Source organism: Amblyomma mixtum, chromosome 5, assembly GCF_055824585.1.
Source record: "Amblyomma mixtum isolate Tamu chromosome 5, ASM5582458v1, whole genome shotgun sequence".
NCBI classification, from domain to species: Eukaryota; Metazoa; Arthropoda; class Arachnida; order Ixodida; family Ixodidae; genus Amblyomma; species Amblyomma mixtum.
The window spans coordinates 156463466-156473094 of NC_143016.1; the positions used below are offsets into that span (position 1 = coordinate 156463466).

The 9629-nt window shown below is 48.9% G+C and overlaps 1 pseudogene; it reads left to right on the forward strand.

Annotated features, from left to right (window-relative positions):
• The first annotated feature begins 5937 nt into the window (after positions 1 to 5937).
• Positions 5938 to 9101, forward strand: LOC149344236 (uncharacterized; annotated as a pseudogene).
• The last annotated feature ends 528 nt before the right edge of the window (positions 9102 to 9629 follow it).

Genomic DNA, 9629 nt, shown 5'->3' on the forward strand with positions numbered 1-9629 from the left:
CTTCGTCATGTTTACAATGTCCCCTGGGACTCGCCAAGCAAAGATCTCTTTCTACAAAGTGGTGTGCTAAAAATACACAACTTGTATAAATATCGCTTGAGTGTCCGATTTAAACTCGAAACACGTAGAAATGTAAACCACATACGTAAACTTGCTGAACTACATACCCGAGATGCAAGCTACACAACAAGGTATGCGGAGACATGGATAGTCCCGACCCCACGGTTAAACTCGGGTAGAGAACGCCTGCAGTTCACTCTTCCGTCCCTGCTAAACGCGTATATGTATATTAATTTTGACCTTTTCAGTTCGTCAAACAGGTCTTTGCGTGCTTTGTATGCTAGCATGTAGGATTTTTTGTCTTGTGCTTTTTTTTTCTTCTTTCTCTTTTTTTCTTTGCTGCCATTACCTGTGTCTACCCTATGTGAATATTGTGTTAATATTGTATAATGTTCTTTCGTTTTCTCTTGTACCTGCTCATTATTGTATACTTGTTATCACGCTTTGCAACTGCCTTTTGTATTAAAAGCCTTGCTGTCAAGCTGCTGCCAAGCGAAAGGGGGCTGCGGCTTAGTCAAGCTGTCTCTCAGCTTTTTCTGCGCCTCCGCTGTCTGTATCTTTACAAGGCAGAAATAAAGAATTTGAATTTGAATTTGAATTTGAATCATTGGGTATTCGGCCTTATCGGTGGCCGCAGAAATCGCTGCGATTGCCAACAAATGCCGCTCGTAAAAACGCGCTGATCAACGACGGCTGTTTCTTCAGATGCGGTGGAAAACTACATAAGCTCTGATGGGAGCATCACAATGACACTTTGCTCGTTCCCGTGATGGCATGTCGATTTGGGTTTGTATGGGGAAGACTTTTTTTTTCAGTAATGGCAGATCAGCCAGGTCTAATAATGTACCTATGATAATGGTCATAGATTGTGAATCATCATAAAAACATGGTGAAGTTTTCCTCAACATCTTGATTGGCAGCAAGACGGGCAGGCGGCAGCCTTGAAACGCGCGTCTCAAGTACAATCTTTTTGCTGCGCTGCAGTGTCTCCATGCAAGCAGATAATTCTTCGCTGAACAGCGTTATTCTCCAGCTTTCGCGTGAAAGATCGGATGCCACCGCCGGTCACGCTCAGGCTTCCTCCCTGCCTTGGCGCCGCGCGTCGGTTTCTAGCCATCTTTGTATTTGCCCAGTAAGAATACTGGAACCCTTTAAGACCGTGCATGCACCGCCGCCCGCGAACTCAACATGAACGTTCGAGTGCGGGGCTTGGACTGACATTAGATCTGCTGTATAAATGATTGCGAACTGATGTACCTTTTCACTCAAACGCACTAGGCCTACCTTTAGGCCGTAACACCTGATGACATATCGTCGGCCCTTAACACCCTTTGAATATTCTAGAGGCGAATTCACACCGTAATAAAACCCTTTACTGAGGGTGTTAGGTGTTTTGAATAATAACGCCCAAACATGTGTATTTTATTTGCGAGCGTGGTGTAATCTGTCCTCGTCAGGGGGAGGGGGGGGGGGGTGGTCGGCACGAAGACGACGAAGGAGTACGAAGCAAGACGACTACAGAGACGAAAGCTGACTCGAAACTGAATTCTTTATTGAAAGGAGCAAATGCACAATAATCACGTGGAAATACAGTGCAAAGAGCATTGGTCCAGCAATATCAGGATCAACAACAATCGCAACTCATCCGCACACGCAGACCTTTTTGTATGAAAGTGGACGTTCATAAACTACCGAACATGCGCAATCCACCGACGGTGATCTGTGTGAAACCTGGAATTTGAACGGACTAACTCCTAAAACCTCTTCATTGCGGTTCCTAACGGCACGGCAGAGCCCGCTCAACATATATGCTGCCGAAAAACAGTGTCAACTTCAAACCTTCCCGATGCATGTTTAGATTATGTTCTTCTTTGTGTATGTAGAGAATGACCACGATTTTCTTACATGCCTTGACCTTCTTTGATTTGACGAAATCCGTCCTCACCAGCCACACCAACTTCTCACACGTTGCCGAAAAAACGGAATCAGGGAATATTGCGGCTTTCAGCCTGCTGGCCTGTAGCAATACACTCTTTTCTATACAGTTAAAACGCGAATTCTGTAAGCTCCAGCAAAGGGCAGAGACACAGCAATTCCATTTCTGACATTTTTTTGTGTCTGGAAGAATAGTGTAATATCTGTTTCTGGGACCTAGCGGATATAAGCCAACAAATATGGTCATTCTTGAATAACAACTTAATACTGAAAAACTAGAGAGAATTCTAAGAAGGTGTAGTCTGGTAGCATTAGCGGAGCATGTCATCAAGGGATATGCAAATGAGATCAAGTGGACTCGCTGACGGAACACATAAATGTTATCCCTTTGTACCCTTGTAGAAAGAGCTTAAGCTATCGCCAATTTTTTTTTCTAGCCAGCTAAAATAGGATATATCGGCACTATGATGGCGAAATGACCACAAAAATGCGCTACAAAACATGCAATGCCGTTTACTCACTGAATGTCTAAAGCTTTATTCAAGATACTTCCTAAATGGTCGGTGCAACTAACCAGTGAGGCTAAACAGGCAAGTGCGTTAACCAGAGAGCGTGTGAGGGAACGTGTTTTTCAAAGTTGAAAAACAAACCAAGAGGGCGCCTGCCAGGTGGTTACAGTAGATTCACAAATGCAAGTCTATCTGCGAAAGAGCGAAGTTTGACACCAAAAGTAACGAAGGACTAGAAAGAGAAATCATGGCGCACGGGTATCAGTATATCGTCCGCAGAACTCAGAGAAAATAAATGCGCGTTTACCGAATCATGCGTTCATAGAAATGAAGTAGTACTCTGAACGTCCTCCGATAAAGTATACGCTTCTCCCATATTCCACTCCTTATTCCAACACCACCCCAATTCATTTATACAGACAGCAGCGCACGCCCTCCGCAGGAGTGGTCATACTCCTTCTACTACGAAGCTTTTGGCGAAAAAAGCGTTAGCCGAGCATGGAATCGAACCGATGAACCTGGCGTCCTGAGCCGGACGCGGTACCTCTTGACTACCGCTTGAGTGAGTGATGCTCTTCTTGAACACACATATATTCATTTTGGCTGTCACGGCGACTTTCAGCGTGTATTTCGCGAGCTCTACTTGTTGAACTCGCCAGTAATTCACAGATCGCTGCCGCATTAGACGTGGCGCAGCACAGTAAACGCTGAAACAGTCTACGCAACAGCTGCACATCGCAGAAGATGTTAGGAAGCAATTTTACGGCGCAGGTAAGTTGAAATCTGGCCTTTCATGAACGAGTGTAACTGCCGTCCTCTTGTATAATGCTTTGAGTTACAAATAGCTCCACTTGTGCTGACGTCGATCATGCACACTGTACTAGAACGGTGATACGAAGCATTTAGACTGACGTTTCGCGGCGAAGCGCGAAGCCCTAAGGGGATTTGACCAAAGCGTTTTCATTGAATCCAAGTATTGGTCGGTTCTGCAAAGCGTTTTTCTTCGGGAGGCCGCTATTTTAGAACAGATGCATAGAAATGTGAGAGGCACCCCCGAAGGTCCTAAAATATATTCACTTAGAGATAAAGGTTGGTTGGTTGGGTTTTGAGGTTTAACGTCCCGAAGTAACTCAGGCTATGTGGGACGACGTAGTGGAGGGCTCCTATTATTATAGACCACCTGAGGTTTATTAACAGGTAGCACTGCTCGAACACGACAAGAACTGGAGACATAGGAAAGAAAACGACACCCCGGGCACAGACTGGCATATGCTGATTGATGAATGAAAGCACATGCTATACAAACACAGAAGCGAGGCGCGCAGCCACCTTTGTCCATTCGCACATGTACTGCTATAAGATACAGCAGTGAGAATACTGCGCCAATTGCGGCCAGCTTGCGCCATTTCGTTGCACCTGCTACACGCTGCTTAAAATGGAAGCAGTTTTATGAACTTGCGTCGAAATGCTATTCCAACAATCAATAACTGCGGTGAATCCTAGGTGACGCAGATACGCGCTGAGAGAGAGAGAGAAAAACTTTATTTGAAGAGGATTTCGGGGACGCCCCAGGCTCCCCGCACGACCCCACTGCACTCAAGTGTTTATGTTCCTAAGGTCCATAACACTGGAAGCCCGGCCGGTGGCGATGGTCTGCACGGCCGGGTCCTCCGAGCGCAGCAAGGTCGCCCAGTAAAATGCTCAGGCATGAGAACGGCTCCTTCTCTTAATGTATGACTGGGAAGTCCATATGCGGAGTCCAAATCCGCCGTTTCACTTGTTTACCCTTTACCGCCTACTGTTAGTCTAAGGAATGAATGTAATTAGCATATCTGCCTCGGCGCCGCTGTCATCATTGTCCGAAACGAGTAGGACGAGTGCATATATGAAAAAAAGGCCGCACCATTACTTGCCCCTCAGGGCAAATGGTTGCACACTATTAAGGTTTGCCACGTGTTACTGCTGATACCTTTGTTTCACGGAGCTCATTCATGCCCGCTGTAGTGAATTCTGTTTGACTTTCCTTCGTAGCTTCATGACTGCGCTTGGGAGGATGCTACTAAATACTTCAGTCTGTTTGCACAGTAGGGTTGTGGACATTATTATTATTTTTTTTGACCACACTTCTTCATGTATTCACAGTGGGACCACATACCTCAATTTTTTGGGGGTAGAAATTCGGTTCGAAGCACTTACAACGATGGTTTGATTTAGTTTATTGGGGTTTAACGTCCCAAAGCGACTCAGACTATGAGGGACGCCGTAGTTAAGGGCTCCGGAAATTTCGGCCACCTGGGGTTCTTTACTGTGCACTGACATCGCACAGTACACGGGCCTCTAGAATTTCGCCTCCATCGAAATTGAGCCGCCGCGGCCGGGATAGAACCCGCGTCTTTCGGGTCAGCAGCCGAACGCCGTAACCACTTAGCCACCGCGGTGGTACTTACAATGATGGGGTTGGCATATCGTGACGACCGAACCGTGCACTGTGCTAATGCCGACAATACGAAGCCGACACCACAATGTGAAGCGTTAAAAAGTTTATGGGCAAAATTTGGCTAATTAATTAAATAAATTTGACCGCTATGTCCTTATCTTGTGTCCGCCGAGCCGAATACACTTTCCGTGAAGGCGGCATTCACGAAACTATCAGCGCCTTATTTTTAAAAATCTGCAAACGGTAAAAACAATTGCCGATGATTAGGTTACTTTCTAATGCGAAATTTCAGCGCAGCACATCAGCTGTTCCAGCTTTTCGATAGGTTGAGGCTAAGAATTTGAGCATGACATGTGTTTACAATTACAGACACCTTAGTATTTTTATTCCTTCCTCAAGATACACTCCTCTAACAGTTTTTGATTGTCATGTATGAAGTTTTGTGCACGGAGAAATAGTTAAATATAAGCTCGACTTGTTGCACCAATGCCTAGATCTCAAAGAAGAGGTCTATGCAAGTATTTCGGGAGGTTGTAACAGCCGGGGGAGGCGTCACGAACGAAAGGAACGGGGTATTCTTCCAGATGAGTGGTAAGGAATTTCTGTTTGTTTGTCTTTATGTCTACATTAAAGTCCCCACCTACCCTGGCCGGCGGCAATTCATGATTAATTGCGATAGCTCGCTCAGCGAGAGCTGTCAGCGCTAACGCAACGGCTAGCCCACATCTCTCTCTCATCACCCTACGTAGTACCTATAAGCGCATTTCAGGCGTCCACTGACCCAGGGAGCCCGTTATACGCACTTCCTTTCCTTGGACCACAACGCGTCACACATTAGGAAGCGATCATTACATCCTCTTCATTACAGTACCGTACAAGCAAAGACAGGTCCGTCACCTAACGCACAAAATCACCAACTGGGATGCTGTCCGCTCCGCACGGGCGGCCCTCCCTGACGCTCCCATTATAGACATCGACCAGTGGGTGGCGTCGCTCATGAACAATGTCTCCACACACACGCGAACCCTTGTCACAACATCAGACACGCCCACCCTCAACACTCGCCTGGCCCACCTATGGGAGGCCCACCATAGCATCCTAGAGCGCTGGAAAGGGCAAAAGCTCAATCGGACCCTTAAAAAGCGGCTGGCCGCGCTGCAAACACAAAGTGCTGAGCACAGTGAGGAGCTCTGCTGATCAAACTGGGGTCAGATTTGCGATAGTTTGGCTGGCAATCTGTCCTCCAAACGTAGCTGGCAACTTCTCCGTCACTTAATTGAACCCACACAATCCAAAACTGCCACACAACACCATGTCACACGCCTTATACACAAGACCGACCTTTCTCCTCACGCACTCATCAATATACTTAGAAACACACATACAACTCCCGGTACCTCAAACCCCCTGCCTCCCTGTACAGGCGCCCCGAATGCCATCCTCGACAGAGAGATCGCGGAAGCACAAGTCAGAGCGGCCCTCCTGACTCTCCGTTCTAACTCCACCCCAGGAGTTGACCGGATCTCTAATGCCATGCTTCGCAATTTGGACGATCAATCGATCACTCAGCTCACGAAATACTTCAACAAATGCTGGCAGGAGGGCACTCTTCCCCAATCCTGGCGTCACGCCAAAATCATATTCATACCAAAGCCCCACAAACCTCTTACACCCTCAAATCTCCGTCCCATTTCGCTAACCTCATGCCTAGGCAAGCTTTTCGAACACGTCGCACTCGCCCGACTCACCCACCACATGGCGGAGCAAGACCTCTACCCGCCCAGCATGGTGGGCTTTCGTCCCCATCTGTCGGCACAGGACGCCATGCTCCAACTCACACAAGACATTTTCGATCCCCTCATTCCGGGTCACACAAAAGCGTTCCTAGCCTTGGATATCTCCTAGGCCTTTGATCGCCTAGACCATCAAGCGATTATGGCAGCCCTCTCCCTCTTGAACATAGGTGAACGTATGTACACCTATATTCAAGCATTCCTTACTAACCGCACGGCCGAAATTCACTTCGGTCCCTACATATCCCCCCCATACACCCTTAGTGGGGTTGGCACCCCCCAGGGATCCGCCCTCTCCCCTTTTCTCTTCTATGTCACTCTCATTCCCCTTGCCCGCAATCTACAAACCATCCCTAACCTTCTTCATACACTTTATGCCGACGACATCACGCTATGGACCACACATGGCAGTGATGGAGACATAGAAAATACTCTACAATCGGCCGCTAACCTCACCCAAACACATGCGCGGAGTATTGGACTCTCCTGCTCTCCGGAGAAGTCGGAGCTCTTTATCATCCGCCCCACAACCCGAAACTGCCCCACAGCCCCCATCATGGTAACACTGGAAAACCGGCACCTCCCGGAGGTATACACTCTCAGGGTACTGGGCCTTCACATCCAGAACAACGGGAAAAACACACTCGCCATACGGAAACTCAAGCAGATGACGATGTCGATATCCCACCTAATCCGCCGCGTTTCTGCACACCCCCGGGGCATGCAGGAGCATGACCTATGTCGTCTCATTCATGCCTTCGTCCTCAGCCGCTTTCTCTTCACGCTTCCCTACCTGAAACTCCAGGCCGCGGAAATCTCCACCCTGGATGCCATGATCAGAACAGCATTTAAGACAGCACTACACCTACCCCCAAATACCTCCACCGAAAAACTCCTCCAACTAGGCCTGCACAATACGGTAGGGAAACTTATCGAGGCCCACCGACAGGCTCAATACATAAGTCTCGCGAAAATAACCACCGGCAGACACATCCTACACACTCTCGGTATCCACCTACTGGCCACGGATCTCACACAGTTCCAGGTCCCCAGCCACATTCGCCGCGAATTATTTATTAAACCACTGCCCAAGAACATCCATCCCACGTACCACGAACCCCGCCGCAGAGCTCGCGCACTGGCACTCCACAACCACTATGGCAAGGAACCGTATGCCGTTTGGGTGGATGCTGCATGCACGGGCGAGGACGCGGTTGTAGCCATCACGAACCCCTCCCTCCAACCGATTGCCACCCTTCACATAACCCCTACTGTCACTTCGGAGGAGCCCGAAGAGGCCGCCATTTCCCTGGCCATCACACGCACGGAGGCCCGATATCTTCTACCCGACTCTAAAACTGCCATACTACATTTTGCTCGCGGGAGAGTTCACGTCCCTGCATTTCGCATACTGAACTCCCTCTCCGCACACACACCCCGCCACATGGAGTTGATATGGGTGCCTGCCCACTCCGGAAATCCCGGAAATGAGGCCGCCAACGAGGTTCTCTCGAGGTTCTCTCAACTGGGAACCGGCGGCCTCCGACCTGGGGTTCTCGCGGGAGCGCATGCACTCATTCAGTGAAATGACGCAGGCCTGCAAAGCCAAGCGTCGGCTCTGCCCTCCACCCCATCCCTCCCTTGACCATTATCATCAGACCCCTTGGAGGCGGCTTTAAAAACGCACCTTACCCGCCCCTTATATACGCTCGCGCTACCACCAAGTCCACACAAACCCCTCCTGTACCCTCTGCCACCACCTCAAAGCCACTCTAGACCATATCCTTTTCCACTTCCCGGCGGATCCTCCCCCGCAGGGCCTGGAGCACCTTACCACCTGGGAGGCTTGAGAGACCCTACTGCGTTCTGAGGACCCGGCCAAGCAAGCCACCGCCACCGGCCGGGCTGCCACCGTCATGAGCCTCCGGGACATGAACGTTTGAGTGCAGTGGGGCCGTGTGGGGGCCCACGGACCTGTGTGTCCCAAACTCCCCAGTTGTAAATAAAGTTTTCACCACCACCACCTTTCCTCAATATAATCGGAGTGTAAAACGTTCTGACTCCAACGCCAATGAACACAACGGACGCCGAAGGCCTATGGCTTCAACACCGCGTTTCTGGCACAACTTTGTCAATTCCAAAACATGCAGCGCTCATCGGTCATTGCCTCTACGTAGCTTCAAGCACGACTGAGGTGTTCTCTGTTCCAAGAGGACAGTTATGCGCCTTCCCTCTGGTGCAGGTGTCCACCGACATGTGTGAGACAGATAGTGCGCCATTTACTTTCATCAAAAACCAATTTACCCATTTTGACCTCTGCTTTCATATGCTCCCGCTCCATTTTTCCCCAGATTAAAGCACGACTAATGTTTACACTGCTGGTTACAAGGGATAACGAACAACGGCGATGGCGGCGGGCAACGGCGACGGACAACGGCGACGGCGACGGCGACACCGCGAAACGCAGAAACGGGAGCCAAAGAGCAGCGCTCTAAATCACCCTGTATACTTCATATCAAGAATGCAAGGCTCGGAAACACAGACAACACGAAGTAGACACCACATGCGCAAGCTTTCAACTCAACTTTCAACTGTTTCATTGAAAGTTAGCGCACATGTCCTTTATTATTCTTCATCCAAAGTAATTCCAAAAGACGTGAACTGATGATTGTTTCTCCGTCGTATCTCGGTGGGTAGGTTTTGTGTATCAGTAATGTTCAAAGTGCTTACCTTCAACCGCCACGCACGCCATGAAGCTCTCCTTCATGGACTGCAGCACTCGTTTCATTACCTGCGGGGGTATATTCGCGCATACTTTGCTGATTCCTTATTTGAGGTCTGTTATGTCTTCGGGTTCAGCTGTGTAGACTTCGTTCTAGACGTAACCCCAAAGAA